This window comes from Chrysemys picta, chromosome 1 (genome assembly GCF_011386835.1).
Source record: "Chrysemys picta bellii isolate R12L10 chromosome 1, ASM1138683v2, whole genome shotgun sequence".
NCBI classification, from domain to species: Eukaryota; Metazoa; Chordata; order Testudines; family Emydidae; genus Chrysemys; species Chrysemys picta.
In genome coordinates, this window is record NC_088791.1 from 114,168,409 (window position 1) to 114,187,609 (window position 19,201).

Genomic DNA, 19,201 nt, shown 5'->3' on the forward strand with positions numbered 1-19,201 from the left:
GGCGCTGTATAGCGCTGCACTCGCTGCGCTCGGGGGAGGGGGTTTCACATCCCTGAGCGCAGCAAGTTGCAGCGCTGTACAGCGCCAGTGTAGCCAAGGCCTTAGAGTACTTAATATGTGAATACTTACCCTTAGACTATTTAATACTCAATATGAGAACTGCCTGCTAAAATATCTACACTACTAGCACATTACATTTATGATTTGTTTGCAACTGTTTGATATAGATTATAGAGGCAAAATTCTGCTCCTAGTTACTCCAGATTGACATTGGTGTACATAAGAGTAGAATTTGACCCTAAATGTTACTGTTAGGTCAAATGCAGTGACAAGACTTTATTAAATGAACAGCTTGAAAATTTTGGGACTGATTCTCCTCTAATTCACACCCATTTTATACTAGTGCAACTCCATTGATGTTAGTGGAGTTACTCCTGTTTTACACCAGCATAAGAGGGGAAGGAATCAGGCCCCTAATATTTAAAAGAAAAAACAAATTTCCTTATTTATGTTACAATGATTACATTATTAGTTTATTAAAACTGCAAGAATTTAAAAAAATATAATTTACCCATTGCTCTTTCTTTCTTTCTTTCTTTCTTTCTTTCTATTTGGATACTGAAAACGATATAGTCAGTTTCACTTTTGTTTCTAGTCTTTTTCATGTTCAGGTTCTCATGTACTAGCATAATGCTGCAGTATTTGAGTTTCAAATGCTGCGGAGGTATATTTCTTTCTTTTTACGAAGCAGTTTTAGATGGAAACAAAAAAAAGTCAGTGGGGTATAATATAAAATACATATTTTTTGTATCTGCCTTGAACATTTTTAATATGGTCTTGCCTATTCAGGCAAGACTTTTCAAATGGATAGTGGAAGGGACATCAAATGGATGGACATAGATGCCTTTTAATTACTATTTATTTTAGAAGGAAAGCACTATCCTATAGAACTGTGTATGTGATGGTTCAGATCAGGGTGGAAAACTGATTCTTCGGTGTTGAGAAACAGTAAAGTCATTTGCAGATAAATAAACCCAAATGAAAGCATGGTGGCCAATGTGAAATGAGATGGTAGCTTCCACATTTCAAAAGCCACCATTACAACTGTCAAGTTGGCTAGCAATCTTAACAAAGAGGCTGCAAAATGGGTCATGGAGAATGAGCTACCTTCGAGTGTTCCCTCCAGATCTGTATTGATGCATTTGGTTAGACAGTTTGAGAGAAACTTGCATGGCCAGTTCCAGTGCTGGACCATTCCTCTGGGTAAACAGGCACTTCTGTCTCCAGAGCTGTTGGGCTCTCACCACAAAGTAAATCTGCAAAGCAATACATTAATTGAATAAAATGCTTGTCATAGTTACTGACAGGGATATGTCCTGGTTAACATTGTTTTGTTGTTACGTTGCTGATCAATTAGGGAACATGCTTGTTTAAAGTTGTGCAATGCTCCCTTCTAACGTCGTTTGGCAGCTGCCTGCTTTGCCCACTGCTTGCAGAAAGAGCAGCCCGTTGGAGCTAGCTGGTGGGGGCTTGGAACCAGGGTGGACCGGCAGCCCCCCTAGCAGCTCTCCGTTCCCCTAAGTTCCCTGCGTGGCAGCTGCCTGGCAGGCTATCAATTGCCAGCTGTCCCTCCCCCCCAGTGCCATGTGCTGCTCCTGCCCTCTGCCTTGGAGCTGCTCCCCGGCAGGGCCGGCGCTTCAACTAGGCGACCCAAGGCAGTCGCCTAGAGCGGCAGGATTTGGGGGGTGGCATTTTGCTGCCCTTGGAGGAAATTTGGCGGCGGAGGGGTCCTTCCGCTCTGGATCTTCGGTGGAAATTCGGTGGCGGGTCCTTCACTCGCTCCGGGACCCGCCGCTGAAGTGCCCCGAAGATGCGGCGCAGAAAGACCCCCCGCCGCCGAAGCCCCCAAGACCCCTGAATGCTCAGAGGAGGAGCACTCAAAAACCCTGGCGCCACTCCTGCTCCCCGGAGCCTCCTGCTTGCTGTGCAAGGGTGGGGGGGGGGGAAGAGGAGGGCTAATGTCAGGGTGTCCCCCTCCCCCCTGCTCCGGCACCCCGCTTACCCCATTTCCATAGAGCAGGGGGAGGACACGACAGGGCTCAGGACAGAGGGAGCTTCCTGGCAGCAGCTGCTGTCTCAACTTGCTGATCTACTTAAAAAGGCAATAAGAAGAACAGGAGGACTTGTGGCACCTTAGAGACTAACAAATTTATTAGAGCATAAGCTTTCGTGGACTATAGCCCACTTCTTCGGATGCATATAGAATGGAACATATATTGAGGAGATATATATACACACATACAGAGAGCATAAACAGGTGGGAGTTGTCTTACCACCTCTGAGAGGCCAATTAATTAAGAGAAAAAAACTTTTGAAGTGATAATCAAGCTAGCCCAGCACAGACAGACAGTTAGATAACAAGTGTGAGAATACTTACAAGGGGAGATAAGTATCCTTGTAAGTATTCTCACACTTGTTATCTAACTGTCTGTCTGTGCTGGGCTAGCTTGATTATCACTTCAAAAGTTTTTTTCTCTTAATTAATTGGCCTCTCAGAGGTGGTAAGACAACTCCCACCTGTTTATGCTCTCTGTATGTGTGTATATATATCTCCTCAATATATGTTCCATTCTATATGCATCCGAAGAAGTGGGCTATAGTCCACGAAAGCTTATGCTCTAATAAATTTGTTAGTCTCTAAGGTGCCACAAGTCCTCCTGTTCTTCTTTTTGCGGATACAGACTAACACGGCTGCTACTCTGAAACCTTTAAAAAGGCAATGTACTTAGAGTGGGGTCAGCATACTTGAAGGGGCCTTGTGCATCTCTGTCTCTCACACACACAGAGTGTGTGTCTCTGTCTGCTATGCTGTCTCCCCTCCCTCCATTGGTGCTGCCTTACAGAGTGTGAGGCTACGTTAACAACAATGGGTTAACCCTTGAGCATTTAGCAGTAAGGCATTTCCTGGGAAATATCCCTCCCTCTTCCACCCTCTGACTTCACCACCTCAACCAAGCTTCACAATCATCATTGCTGTGTACCAGTATTAAATTGTTCGTTTAAAACTTATACTCTCTCTGTGTGTGTGTGTGTGTGTGTGTGTGTGTGTGTGTGTGTGTGTGTGTGTATATATTTGGTATAGTCTTTTGTCTGGTGAAAAAATGTCTCTGAAACCTAGCCGCCTCATTTACATTAATTCTTATGGGGAAATTGGATTTGCTTAACACCGTTTTGCTTAAAGTCGCATTTTTCAGGAACATAACTACAACAATAAGCGAGGAGTTACTGTAGGTGCCAGTCACATTCACTGATTGGCAGAGGCCTGCTGTTTACGTGAGGACACAGTAATATTTAGATTTATCCCATGCTGGAGGTCTGAACCAATGCTCATTTGCAGTGAATATACATTTACTTCATGTAGATCCAGTTTATCAGATTATAACAGCTTGGTTTTTGCTTCTTTTTTATTTGAAAGGAAAGACAGAGACCCTTGAGGGTGGCTGTTAGCAATCCGCTCTCCCCACCCATAACCCCAACTTCCTGTAAAGAATTTTGGATAGTGTAGGCGAGGAGGCATATCCTGTCTGACGGAGAATTGTGATTAGAATTTCCCCTGGAGCGCGTTCAAAACACTGTGGGACAAATCACATCCCTACTGAGTTCCCCAGTGGAGTTGACTGGACTACAGTGACCCAGCGTGACTTTGTGGATGCAGAGTGCAGTTAGAATCCTGCTCGGGGGCTTCCTCCATCAGAGGCTGCCTGGTAGCCACTGTCTGGAACCCACACAAACATTGGCAGCGGGGAGGTGGGGTGTCACTGCAGAGTGTGGGCCTTTGCAGATGAGGCCAGGGAGCCCCTGATCGTGCGCAGAGACTCATGAACTCCATGGAGACAAAGGCAGGTCTGTGCAATGACCTACCAATATGCTTCAAAGCTCTATAAACCTCATAAAGCCTCACTGGATGGTAGGTCGGCCACCCAGGGTGAATATGTCTTCTTGGGCAATCAAGAGTTTAGAGGAATGAGGGGAATACCCTTAAAAATCACAAGACAGCTTTACAAACCATGAGATCTATGATTTGCTTTCTATTTTTGGAGCCTTTAGGGCTCACGACTTCAAATATTTTCTCTGCAACCACAAGGGCTAGAAATGTACTTTATGAAAATGAAAATTGAGATTCTCAAGTCATTACCTGACTCCAGGAGCTGAGGATTCATGCAAACTCCCAAATATTGCAAGACTCAGGATAAAATTGTGAGAATTGGCAACTCTGTTACTCAGCCCCATTGAACTCCTGACTTAAGGACTGCAGGACTAGGGCAATTATTAGCGACTAGTCACATTTCATATTAAACCTTTCTGTGAATTATATTTTAATTTTTGTGATTTTGTTTTATTTATTTTAAAAGCATTACTGTAACATCTCTATCTATCCATCTCTCTCTCCTCTATGTTAGGGAGAAATTAGACCTCAAAGGCCCATGTAAACATTAAGAGACAGCAATATTTCTGGGTTATTCCCTTATTTGAAAGGAGATCTTTTTTTCCATGAAGTGAATTTAGTACTCCTGAAAAGTGCTAAACTGATAGCACCAGGGACTAAAATGTTCTGTTTATTCTGAGAACTGGCACCTGATGGGCCGTGCTTTCACATTTCTCCACACTAGTCTGTCATTGTGATTTAGATGCAAGCTGAGGAAACTGTCTGTAGGTCACTGGCTCTCAAACTTTCTAGACTGAAGTACCCCTTTCAGGAGTCTGATTTGACTTGTGTACCCCCACGTGGGGGCCACGGCTCCAGGAGCAGGAGACATGGACAGGGGTAAGGAGGTCTAGGCTGGGGCCTAGGGTTTCCAGGCATCCGTTTTTTGACCGGAATGCCCGGTTGAAAAGGGACCCTGGAGGCTCTGGTCATTAAAAGTCCATTAAAAGGAACCGTTAAAAGTCCGGTCAGTGGTGCAGCAGGGCTAAGTCAGGCTCTGTACCTGCCCTGGCTTCGCGTGGCTCCCCAGGAGCAGCCAGCATGACCCTGCAGCCTGTAAATGCAGAGGCGGCCATGGGACTCCGTGAGCTGCCCCCACCCCGAGCGCTGGCTCCACAGCTCCCATTGGCCAGGAATCACAGCCAATGGAACCTGCAGGGGCGGTGCCTGCAAATAGGGGCAGTGTGCAGAGACCTCTGGCTGCCCCGTGCCTAGGGGCTGCAGAGACATGTTGCCACTTCCCGGGAGTCACCTGAGGTCAGTGCTGCCCAGAGCCTGTACCCCTCACCCCCTCCTGCACCCCAACCCCTTGCCCCAGCCCGGAGCTCCCTCCTGCAATCTGAACCCCTCGACCCTACCCCCCAGCCCGGAGCCCCCTCCTGCATCCCAAACCCCTCATCCCTGGCCCCACCCCAGAACCCACACCCCCAGCTGGAGTCCTCACCCCCTCCCACACCCCAACCCTCTGCCCCAGAATGGTGAAAATGAGGAGTGAGCAAGGGTGGGGGAGAGCGAGTGACAGAGGGAGGGGGGGATGGAGGCAGGGGGCGGGGCCTCAGGGAAGGGGCAGGGCAAGAGTGTTCGGTTTTCTGAAATCAGAAAGTTGGCAGCCCTACCGGGGCCACAACTGGGGACAGGTGCAGGGCCGGCAGCTGGGTCCCTGGACATAGGGGCGCCGACAGCCAGGACCCAGGGCGTGGGGGGGTGAGGAGCAAAGCCCCGGGTGTGGGGCCGGCAGCTGGGACCCCGCATGTGGGACCAGGAGTGGAGCCCCGGATGCGGGCAAGGGGTGCTGCACCCCACACACACCTAGTTCCTGCGCCTATGCCTTCCTTTGAAGCATCTGGTACTGACGTCCGTCCCAGATGGGATGCAGGAAGAGATGCATCACTAGTCTAGAAGTTCCTGTGAATATTTGGCTTATATATTGGGCATGTTTGTTAACTGAGCCTAATTGTAAGCAAATTCATTGTGATATGCACAGCTATTCCCAAGGACACTGTGAACGGGACTGAGACCACCACGTTGTTTCATACAGGCCACCAAAGGGCTGTGATGACATTCAGACAATACCCAAGCCTGCTTGATTCAAACAAGTGACCCGGAGGTGAAAGTATCCATAGCCCAGCACAGAACTTGTGAATCAACCTGTTTCTGTGCCTCTTTTGTTGTCTGTAAAACAGTATGGAAGTGGCAGGTTGTCCGTGTGTTTGCAGCTTGACTACCTAATTAGTTTGAAGCACTTTTCATGGGGCAAATCCTGCTCCAGCTGCTTTTTTGGGATGAAGAAGACATGGGGAGCTTCTTTCCCTCAGCATGGTCCTGGTGCTCAAGAGCGTGCAAGGGCTGGGGCATGGCCTGCTTGCAATGTCTGCTAAGGCCCAACAGGGGCCATGTCCCTGACCTCTAATGTGTCTGTTTTGATATGCAGCATGGACTAGGTGGAGGGGGTCACACAGCTTCATTTCTAAGGTGCGGCCAGCCACATACTGTGTACCCCAGACTTCTATCCGTCTGAGCTATCTTGGTCTGTGTTGGCAAACTGGCTCCAGTGAGAACCTCACATCTGACTTTCTGTCTTCAACCCCAACTAGAGCCGGTCCAGTAGTAGGGGCAGACTTAGGCCTATGGTTTCTTAGAAATGTGCTAAAAAAAAAAATTGTAACTGGCTCAGTTACAGCATCTAGCTCTGACATTCGGGATACACATGCTTAGAGTTGACCCTAGGAAACCTGCCTTCCCTTTTAAAGACCAACAGCCTGATACTCCATTGGCCTGCACCTTGTGTGCAAAGGGAGGGGGAAGTGGGTATAAAACGCTGAATTGATGCAGCCTTTTCATGCCATTTTTGGCACATAGATGGAAACTGATCTCTTCCATCCTTTTCTGTCATTAGCTGCTGCTTCCATCTGCACGATGGTGCTGAGATCGACTGTTCTGCCTGCCCTGCTATGGGTTCTTCTTAAGGTTTCTCTTGGGCACCCTCGTTTCCTCATCCCAGTTGGTTTCCACTTGACAGCTTCAGGTGGGAGTCCATGTGTTGGCATCCGGAGTACATGCCCCAGAGATGTCCAGCACTTCCGTCTGATTCTGGTGGAGAGGAGCTGCTGGTTGGCGACTTCTTGGATCTCTTCTTTGGTGATAAAATCTCTCCATCCAATGTCCAGAATCTTTCGTAGATATTTTTTTCAATCACTCCCAAATCCGAATGCTAGTATTTTACATTCACTTTACACTCTATCGTTGTGATCTGGTTTGATCTTGCCCTTGTGTAAATGACTGCACAGGTGCAGGGCCACAGAGACGCAGACCCCATGTGTGTGGTAGATGTGATGTGCTATATCTCTGTATCCAGCAATGCTTTGTGAAGCAGAGTGGAGGCTGTATCCTGCCCCTAAATGTTCATGGGAGTTCAGTGCATGGATTGATGGTAGGATAAGGCCCCGGGGGCTTGATCCAAAGCCTGTCAAAGTCAGTGGGAATCTCTCCATTGACTTCACTGGGCTTTGGATTAAGACCTGAATGAGTTACCTGAACTAGACGAATTATGTAACGGTATTAATGGCAGCCTTGGAAGAGCAGGAAGGACACTCTTCCTTCCTACCCACAGGGTACATTCTGTCCTGCAATAGTAGGGATCGCCACAAAAATAGGTTACAGGAGTACACGATAGAAAAATCACGTAAGTTTAATATCTGAAACACAGAGAGTCCTGTGGCACCTTTAAGACTAACAGATGTATTGGAGCATAAGCTTTCGTGGGTGAATACCCACTTCGTCAGACTCATGGTGGGGTCTGACGAAGTGGGTATTCACCCACGAAAGCTTATGCTCCAATACATCTGTTAGTCTTTAAGGTGCCACAGGACTCTCTGTTGCTTTTTACAGATCCAGACTAACACGGCTACCCCTCTGATATCTGAAACACAGTAGATCGAATTCCTCCCACAGGCTGGAGCCTGGGGCTATCCTATCAATAAACTACTACTAATAAATAATGGGCCAGATCCACAGCTCAAATCATCATAATTCCATTAACCTTGATGGATTTATGCAGATTTACACCACCTAAAGTTTGATCCAATAAGTGGCCCCAAACTATGATGACTCATCAATAAAGGCCATCTTAAAAATGCAGACTACTGCTTAGGGTATTATGTGCTTACTGTTGGAATGCAAGAGACATTCTCTCTCAGCAATTTTTTTTGATTTTGGCGTAGGTGAAAATGACAGTCTAATAACTCATGCTAGAGCCAGACAGGGCTTGGGGTGTTTGCGTATGTGCTGTGTAAGCTTGCTGTCAAATGCACCCAGGTCCTGGCTTGTAACTGTAAAACCTTTGTTGAGTAAAGTATACTAAGCCCAAATTCTTCTCTGTGACAGTGAGGCAACTCCACTGATGCTAGTGTAAATGAGAGGAGAATTTGGCCCCTTGAACTCTCTTAGGCAGTGGGTTTCAGTCTTAGGACTTATTCTGCATAGCACTTTGCATCCCTGGATCTCAAAGCACTTTATAACAGCACTTTCCTAGCAATGCTCACTGGAGCCATTTTACAAAACAGAAGTAATTTGTCCTACGTTACATAAGAAGCCACTGAAAGGATCAGGTCTCCTTACTCCAACTGGACTATGTAGGGCTCTATCCACCAGATCGTATTCCTTTCCTAACTAGCTTTGTCATGTGGATGATGGTCCCTTTAAGGACTAGGAAGAGAATACCAAATAAACCTGGAAGGCACAGCATCAAGTATTTTTGGATGCAGATTTTACATTTTTTAAAAGGAAAGACATTTCCTGTCCACTATTCATGTCTTGTTCCTTTTTGCATTTCACTTATTTTAGACCAGTGATACTCAGACTAAGGCTTGGGAACCACAAGTGGCTCTTTAATGTGGTTCCTGTGTGATTTAATTATTAACCAATCTAAGGTATTAACCAGTCAGGATACTTTTACTATGTCATTAACCATGATTTTGGAGTGGGGAAGGCTGATTTTTCAAGGAGTGGGACTGGCAGTGTTGCTAGCCTAAACACTGGCCTAAAGCAAGAATAATGTACAAAGGTAGCAATGCAGAACACAGTGCTGATACAGGAATGGGTAACTTTCCCCATGAGTAGCCCCAGTGACTTGAAGGACACTGCTTGCTACTTCTGTGTATCTAGATAACTGTGCTCTCTCTCTCAAAAGAGAAGGAGATGAAATTCTTATACTAGAATTATCCCCTTCTCAACTGAGCACACCTGGAGACTAGGACTTCTTTAATGTTTCAGCCCCTGAGTGTGAGATTTTTTGCTTTGTTTTGTTTTTGTAGTTGACAGGTAGAGATGGATGAAATTTCCCCTTCAACTCACTGTTGTGCAATCTATTAGTCACTAGCTGCCATCCTACACCCCAGAAGTGGTTACATTTTGTGTATGGAGAGTACTTTTTAAACCTCTTTGGGATCTTTGAGCATTCTTTATGTGCTGATGAAAGTTTAAAGCTCAATTATGACTCGTATGATCCTGAACTGTGCTGGGAAGGAGAAGGCAAATTGGCGAAGTGTAGTGGCTTAGAAGTATTATGTCTTTTAAATGTTGTCACCATAGTGCAAAAGTGCTATGGAATGTGATAACAAATGTCTACTGTTATACCTGTTCAGTAGGTGTAGCCAACGCTCCTTCAGTGAAACCTGCCCAGACCCCCCCCCATTGAACCATCTAGTTCTGCCCTCTTACTCTCTAGAGCCCCTGCATGGCTGTTCTGGGGTGGCACACACTGTCCCCCATGATGCATCTATGCTATAGTGGCAATGATTTGGTCCAGCGTATCTTTCTTGAAGTACATGCATTTAAGCCTAACAGAATTTTCAATTGCACATGCCAGGCACACAATTTTCCAACACTCATAACTTAGTTAACTCAAACCTAAGAAAGCACACCCTCTTCGTTGAGGACTATGTCCATGCCAGATATCAAAATCAGCCATTTTTACTGTAGTGCCATTTTTTTTTAAAAGAGTGATTAGAATTCTTTATCATAAAAAGTTGTGTTGTTTTTGGTTTGCTTTTTCCCTAATATTCCTTAAATTCAAAATGCGTGTAAGGCTCATCTTTCCATAAAAAATATTCATCTTCTGGAAGTATCAAGGCATGGAAAATTCTGCTTATTTTTTTTCTTTAATTTACAAGCATCACATGAAATTGAGGGCAAGATTCACTGGTATGCTCCAGCTTTACAGCTGCTTTGCATCCTGGCACTAAATAATTGGAGCTCACGGGTGAATCTGGCTCTCGGTGTCATAACGAACAGTATTTTGCAGAGTCTACTTCAGAGTTCCCAGAACTCATGGTAAAGCTCGGCTGACAGGCGTGATTTGTAGTCTCATTATAATATGTCCTTTTAGCACCATTTTGTGGGTGCATAAACAAACAAACAAAAATTTGTAATCACAAAATTTCAAAGACACCAAAGTTTCCTTTGGAGCAAAATGAACACTGGTAAAAAGGCATATGCAGTTTATTTTTTAAAGTATCAGTCAGCTTCACTGATATTTTTTAAATTGTCCTGACTGAGAAGTTTGTATAAATGGAGCTTTGTTCCCCTAAGTAGCTAGCCGTGCAGAATTATAAACCTCACCAAACTGCAGTGCCTATGCTAAGTACCCAGAGCAGACAACAAAACAGACTCTTTATTATTTCAGATATTAATCCCATCTGCATGTTAGGATCATTCTATAATCTCAGTACTGCATCTACCAAAGCAATCAAGCTTTCAGTAGGAGGGAGAGCCTAAATCCAGCACTGAGACACTGCCAGATTTTCACCTCTTTTGATATAGGGGCAGGTTCTTCTTGGAGGTGCTAAGGGCTGCTAGAAAGCCTGGGAAACAAAAACAAACAACAAAGAGCATTTTACAATTGGTTGTGGAAGGGTATAGTTGTTAGCTTTAATCAGAGAAACAAAATGTGGGTAAGTGTCATCTGGACATTGGGCCAGGTTCTGAACTTATTTAGAACACTGTAAATCTAGAGTAAGAATAGAGTTATTTCAGAGTAGCCGGGACTGGGCGGTGGCCTGTTAGCATTAGTTGCACATTCATTATACCCATCTTTAACCTTTGATCCAGGGTTTGACAGAAGACATGCACTGAAAATGTCCTTGGATTTAGGGAGCTGTGGACATAAAATAAACTGAGTGAAACTTACCATCTTTCATAAAATCTTCCCGTTCTCTAGAATGTCTTGATGATTAGAAATTTAGAACTAAATGATCAGTTCAGAAGAAAAACAATCTTTGAAGTCTTTGAAGAGAACACCTTCTGGACGTATAAACCACAGAGCTGTACAACTAAAATTAGCATAGCAAAATATTAGTTATGCTTCTGTTAGAGTTGAAAAGGCACTTGCATTATAAGATATTGTTTTCAGACATTTCACTTTTTGAAAAGTTTACCTGTTAGGCTGAAAATTTAGGCTTGCTGTCTGGGGGACTAGGGGAGAAGGGGAGGTGCAACAGGGTGAGAGAAAGCGAGAGAGCGCATGAGAGTGTCTGTGGGTGTAAAGTTCCTATGCACCTGTTGATCTGCTCAGGTAACTCAAGTGCCATAGAGTTTACATGTAATGAGGGGAAAGTGTATTTGGTATATTTGAAGGACTTTGATTAAGCAGGAACAACTTTATGCCCCAGTTCTGCATTTGGAGGGTTCTGATCTCTGAAATCCCGTTGACTTCAATGGGCAAGTCACTTCACTTCTCTGTCCCTGGATTTTCTCATCTGTAAAAAGGGGATAATGAGACTGACCTCATCTGTAAAGCACTTTGAGATTTACTCATGAAAAGTGCTATATAAGAGCGAGGTATTATTATTATGAATCATTATTATTCATTGTTACTCCTCTACAGGGGCCCCAGAAACTATAACAGCAGATTCCAATGTACGTGGTACAGGATTGCCAAAATGTGTAAAAAAAAAAAAAAAAAAGGGTGCCTTATGATGTTTTTAAATGTGCCTAAGGGAGGTAGACACCAAATTTATTTAGAATTCCAAAGAACTTGAGCACCTTAATCTCTTTTGAAAACCACTACGTGACCTAACTTTCAACAACGCTGAGCACTCACCATCTCTTATTGAAGTCATTATTAAATTGGAAACAATTTAGGTGCATAATAAATATGGACGTTGGATTATAACTTTAGGCACCCGTTATTTAAAATCTTGGCTTATGTGTTTAAAAATTACGTATTATGAATAGTAGTAATATAATGCTATTTTTAAAGATGTTGTTTAAAAAAAAAAAATCTAGGTAGGGACTCCACACACAAGCACACATGTATCTGGAACACTGCATTTATGGAAATGATTACACATTTAAGTTTACGTGCATGATCACATATTTTTATTGTGCCTTGCATGCAAATCTACAGTAATTGAAACAAGGTACATTGGAATCTCATATAGCACATTCAGCATTAAACAGAATGTGCAATCAGATTTCTCTTATGCAAATAACTTTCTTAATTCAACATTAAGATGAAGTTTAGAAGGCACAGAGGTTGGTAAATTCAATTTTAAGGTTCCCAAACCAACCATAACTGGGTCATTGTGCGTGAATATCTCTGTATATATTTAGGTATAGATTAATATAATTAGTAGAGCTGGTTGAAAACTTTCCATCAAAACTTTTTTCCAGTTAAAATGGCCTTTTTTCCTAAATAAAAAAAATTATGGCAAATTTTTGTTTCATTAATCATTTTCCATACTTTTGACCACAGAAAGAAAAAGAAAAAAAGTCAGTTTTCAAAATGCCATAAAGGTGTAAATTGGCCCTAGTTCTGTTGTCTTCAGCAGAGCTATGACCATTTGCACCAGCTGAGGATCTGCCCCTAAACTTTAAATGTCCTCACATTGATGCATGTAATATCTCAGCTATAACGTTGCAAAGTTTTAGTTTTGGCATGTAAGAAGTTTAGCACCTTTGTAGGCCAGACTGTGATTCCTTCACTCCCTTTGAATTGTACTGTACTTCACATGTAATCACGCTGAGTTTAACAGGGCTAATAATGTTGTAATTTATATTCGGTGACAGTATGAATCATTATTGAGGTACAGTACCTTAATCGGGCCTAATTACAATCTGCCCCTTTAACATAGTTTTGAATAATCTGGGCCAGCTCCTCAACTGGACCTGTGCTGATTTACATCCGTTGAGAACCTGTCCCTCTGTATTTTGGGCTGTCCATAGTGTGGTCACATGGGGTCAATGAGGAGACTATGTAAGCTACATTTAAAAAAAAAGTATGATTTGAAATCACTAGCCAAATGTAAATACACCTCTACCTCAATATAACTCTGTCCTCAGGAGCCAAATAATCTTACCGCGTTATAGGTGAAACCACGTTATATCGAACATGCTTTGATCCACTGGAGTGCGCCACCCCCGGAGCACTGCTTTACTGCGTTATATCCGAATTCGTGTTATATCGGGTTGCATTATATCGGGGTAGAGTGTATAAAAATTTAGCTGAACTTGGTATTAAATTATTTCCCCAGCTTTCATGAAGCCATACAAGAAGATAAAAGTTATTAGGTTCTGTAGAAATTCTGATTATTTTCCAAATACGAAAAACTCGAATAAATATGAAAATTAGTCAGACCACTGGGCATTTAGGTATATCTGCTTCTTGTCAATGCAAGTTTTAATTTTATTCACATTTTCATGCAATGCTTATGATCAAATATCAGAAATTAACCCTGATATACAGAAGATTAGATTTTCCTATAAAAAGGATAGTGGATTAAAAATTAAGTCAAATGCTAGCCAGTTTTACACATGAATAAGCATAGTATGTAAACACTATCAAATTGCTGGTGTCATGGGCAAAGTTACCCTTTAGAACTCAGTTCAACGAACCACAGAGGAAGAATGTTGTGATTTTCAATTGAAACTCCAAACCTTAGGTGGTGGAACTACGGGTGTGGAGGGTGCTGCTGCACCTCCTGACTTGAAGTGGTTTCCATCATATACAGGGTTTACAGTTTGGTTCAATGGCTCTCAGCACCCCCGCTATAAACATTGCTCCAGCACTCCTGCTCCAACCTGATTCGAACTTGCCGAAGCATCTCATTTAATCAATTAGCTTTCATGCATTTTTGGCTGTGTTCTTTTTAAACAAGACATAGTTACTGAAGATAAATGTTTATAGGCATCTTTATTCTCTCATCACAACCCATGTAGTTTTAGGCTTTGTCTACATTACCCACCTTTTAGCGACACAGCTATGCTGCTATAGCCGTGCCGCCAAAAGGCACGCAGTGTAGCTGCTGTTTGTCAGCAGGAGAGAGCTCTCCTGCCAAGAAAAAACGTCCACCCCCAACGAATGGCTGCAGCTTTGTCCGCAGGAGAGCGCTCCTGCCGACAAAGCGCAGTTCACACCGGCACTTTTCGTCGGTAAAATTTTGTTGTTCGAGGGGTGTGTGTGTGTGTGTGTGTGTTTTTTAACACCGATGAATGACAAAAGTTTTGCCGACAAAGTTCCAGGGTAGACAAAGCCTTAGTAACTCATACTAATGAAAAAAATCCCCCTGTTCAGTGGACTGTCCTTTTGATATCATGGTCTTTTGTAGAACAGATTGAGATGTCATAAATATGTCCTTCCTTGGGACTTTAATTCACCAGTACATGGCTCAAGCAACCCCCGCCCAAAAATAATGTCAACAGACAATTGCTCCTTAGCAGTGTGGCCACCTAACAAAGCGATCACTGGCAGGCAGTGACCAATGGGTGGAGTCTAACGAAAGAGATGCAGCTACTGATTAGAAAGAACAATAGCTTCATTAGCTTGGCAGCCTCATTAGCTTGGCAGCTGCTCTTCCAGGAGAAGGAGAGTTATCGTGAAGGGAAGTTAGCATCCTGCATAGCTACTTTCCCAACACAACATTTCTTTTGCTTGATTAGAAAATGCACACCAGTGTACAGTGCATTTGATAAATAAATGTCAATTTCATTTTGTTGACAGTTAAAAAGCTAATAAATAGTTTATGCCGCTTTGCTCTGTTTTGCCTATATGTGTTCGTTTAATTAGACAAACTTGTGTATTAAATATGGTCCTAGCTAGACAGAAGTGATAGGGCTCATGTCCAACAAATTTCTGTGTTGATGATGGCATATCAAGGCAGGCACTCAGTAACATCTCCTTCTGCCTCTTTTTGTTAAGACTTTTCCTATACAAGGCCCATTTCTTAGTTTATAGTGTGCTTCATTCCATTTAATAATTTTGCTACCATTCGCTAAAAGCATGTTCTGGTTTGTAAGCCACCAGTCAAAAATTAAATCAATGCCTTAGCCTCCCCTACCAAGCCTTGCCCCTTAAGGCAAACACCATCCTTCTTATGATGGAACTAGACAGAGTGGTGTATTGACCATGGGTTCCCAGAAATGGAGGGGTGGCAGTGGCTCTGCTGGGTAGCACTTCCCTAGAGGTAGCTCCCCTCTCCACCCCTACATAGGAGGAGCGTTTTAGGACTGATCTACACATATAATTGTACCAATGTAACTAATAATGTGGAAATTGATTTATTTAAACTAGAGCAGGCCTCCACCTAGACACTCTTCATTTGTTTGGGAAATTTACCGGTGCAAGCGAAACCGATATAAACCAGATATAAACCCATTTAACTTAAACCTGTGCAACTTCTGTGTGTAGACAAAAGGTTTTGAGACTAGGGGAGTGAATGAGGGTGTTGAAAACTGGGATGGCAAGCTTTAAAACCAAGCAGGTGGTAACCTCACTGACCTTTGAGTGCTAGTCCATGCAAATCCTTCCCCCTCTTGTATCCAGGTGCAAAGCACACCAACAGTGACGCCAGTGAGGTTCCCCCTCATGGAGTTTAGGGGGACAGAAACATTGCCCATTGCAAATCAGGAGGCTATAAGTTCTTAGACTGTTACAGAATTAGGGCTGGCATTGGAGCCATGGAGCAGCTCCACAGATGTTTCTTTGAGTGGAAGAAGGATTCCTTGTACCCTGAGCACTCCAGGGCTCTGGGATTTTCAGCCTGGCTGCCATGCAGCACGTGGCTCTTTGCAAAGAGTACCCTGCACAAGTAACTTGCTAGATGGCTACACTGGAAACAAAAATCTGAGCAACACCCTTTTCTCTAGGTAAGAGGAGCATTGCAGAGGAGGGAAGGGAAGGCAGAGAGTGGAAAACAGAAAACCTGATCTGCATTCACTCAGGCTGGTGGAAGGCTCACAGTCAGAATCCAGTGCCACTGCTTACGCTATGAATCATGGAAACGCCATTTGTTTCTCTCACTATCTCCATTGATTTCAACAGATTTGCACAAGGTGTTAGAGCAGACCGTACTCCTTTGAACTCAAACAGAAATTGCAAATGCAGTCCGAAAAAATGCTGCTTAATTCAGCTTATTCAAACCAACTCTTTTTCTAAGAGAGAGACTATTTATACACAATCTGTCACAACACTCACTGTCAGGAATGAAAAACACACTGGGCAAAATTCTGCTCTTGGTTACGTGCATGCAACCCCAGTGAAGTCAATGAGGCTGCATGCATGAAACTAAGAATGAAATTTAGCGTGCTGTTCTGTAAGGTTAAATACTGTGCATTTCTGTGGCATTTTAATCTTAACACAAAGGGCTGTTTTCAAACAGAGATGAAATGACTGCACCAACAGAAATGTGTGCCTAACCTTACTGTATCTGCAAAAATCAGCATCTTTGTAAGCAAATGAGCACTTACATGAGCAAACTAATTTCTTGTATACAATTTCCAGCTGCGTGGGGGTGGAGGAAAGTAGCTAGACTGGACAATATGATGGACTTTGTGAAATACACATGATGATGATTTGTGCAAGACGCTCATATAACATCAAGATGAATGTGGCAAAGAGTGAAATTCACCCGTAGGTAGAGGACAGCACAATCTTATTCAATAGAGCTGGTTAAAAAATGTCTATCAGAATGGTTCTTCAATGGCAAGTGGTGTTTCAATGAAATGAAAATTTTTGCAAAAAACTAAATGAAATTTTGTTTCAGCAAAACTCCCTCAAAATTTCAAAGAATATTTCCAACCAAAACTAGCACAATTTTATCTGCACTGAAATTTTTCATGGAAAAAATAATTTCCCTGTCAACTCTACTTCCCAAATCCGGTGTAGAACATAAGAGCGAATAGAGGGGTGCATAGACCTTGTGCTGGTCCTCTGTGCATACCTGACTTTCATCCTTGTATTTCCCATCACCATATTATGTGAGCCCAAATCATCACATGCATTGTACGAAGTCCCTCTTGTGGTCCAGTCTAGTTTCTTCTTTTCTCCCCAGATGGATACTGTACACTTGATTACCTACTTGTGCATTTTATTGGTGCAACAGGTACACAGCCATTTTCACAAGTGCATGCATTGTCCCTTGCTTTGAAAATATTCTGATCACGTAAGAAATGGTGTAATTGTATTTCCCAAAGCTGGTTTCTCGTTAATAATACATGCCAAGCAAACTGAACTGCACGTTTGTATTTTAAAGTTCATCGGCAGCCTATGTGATATGACAGCTTCTTCTGGGCCCTGTTACTTAGAACATTCCAAAGATTCTCCAACAGACTATTATTTCAATGTCTTAATAAGGCAGCACTAGAGCCTTCAAAGACAAGAAGGTTGCCTTTTCTAAACACTTGGTACTCATGGATTCCTTTTATGGTTAGGCTTGTAAAGGTGGTATTCCATTGAAGGTCAGCAACACAGATAACAGAGTGTTTCTCGCGCAACATGCAGTCAATTTTGAGTGTAGGCGTCATGCATTTGATGCCACACATAGAAGTTGCTCCAAGAAGGTTGAGGAGAGGAAAATAAAATATTTGGGTAGCAAAATATAAAAAGAGGGAAAAATCAGAGCAATGTTACAATAGTGAGCTACTGAGCACTTTGTATGCCCGCCAGTGCTACTGTTCTATTGTTGGAAAGCTTGCCGTAGATAGTGAATACAGCTTTATGTGCCAGGTATAGAACACGTGTGTGTTGGGCTGGTAGATTGTAGATGGATGCCCCTAGGAAGCTGGGTCACTGGGGTTTCACAATTCAAGTCACCCCTTAACAATGTCAAGGGCGAATTTTAAAGTCACATCCATGAATGTCTTTTCATCTTTGAGAAATGAACGGGGTAGAGTGCTGTTGACTTTTTCAAACCAGTGAGTTATGATGCTTGAAGCAGTGTCTCTATTGGAATGCTGTGAGACAAATTTGTTTAAGCAAAGATATTTTTTCCTCTGTATGATCTAATAGGTCTTTTCCATCATTAACCTCTGTACTTATCCTTGCACTAGAGGATTGCAGAAGTTCCTTCAGTGCTCTTGTCTTGTTTCTCAACAAAATATTAGGGGATCAGTGAATCATTTTCAGCATTCCAGTGAGATGGAGAATGTTGTTGGATGAATTAATATGGGAAAGATCCCTGCTAAGTACTGAAAATCTGTTTGTGTTTTGTCAGGCTTGTGGGTTATAGAATATACTTAAATTAAACAAAGAAAAGAAATCTTCAAGGCAAAACAGAAGTCTTTAGCATAAACAGTAGGCTTATAATTTAATTTTTCTTCCACTGATGACTGTCAGATGGACTAATGTGAAACCTTAATAAACCATCAAGACAATAAAAAGCTTAAATGGTCTCTTTATTCTATGACACCATTTGAGGAAAGGAACACTTGAAGGTGTTGTTTTGGTGGCTCACTTCTTATGAGTTTAGCTCTCTTCATCTGTTTCCCTGATGCCATAACTTGTTATACCCTGGTCTCATCTAATGCACATACATTACATTCACAATGAGATCTTGATGTACAGACCATGCTTGGTATATTTGTCTTAAATGTCTGTGGCTTTGTTGGCTTTTTAGGCTCCAGAGGAGAAAGAAATCTTCCAGTTAGTTGCCTGGGTAGTTTTGCCTGGCTTTTCATTCAGAGCAGGATGATAGGTGCTTTCAAGCCTGCTCTGAGAAGACAGAAAATCTGAGGAGTGAATAGCAGTAAAGCTTGCAAAGCATCCAGATTGGTTGACATTTTAAACTTTGTGAATACCTGCCTGTGTCAACGAAGAGATTCTAAGGCAAAATAAATCAATTGTACATATGGTTTACATTGAAAAAGGCCCTACGGACCAGATCCTCAGCTAGTGTAGATTTGCATAGCTCTGAGGATATAGCTATATATGTTTGAGAGACTGTC

General features: G+C 42.9%; 1 protein-coding gene across 22 annotated transcripts in view; it reads left to right on the forward strand.

Moving 5' to 3' along the window:
* CALD1 (caldesmon 1) overlaps positions 1 to 19,201 on the forward strand; it is a 245,624-nt gene that overhangs the window by 134,562 nt on the left and 91,861 nt on the right. The window lies entirely within an intron of this gene.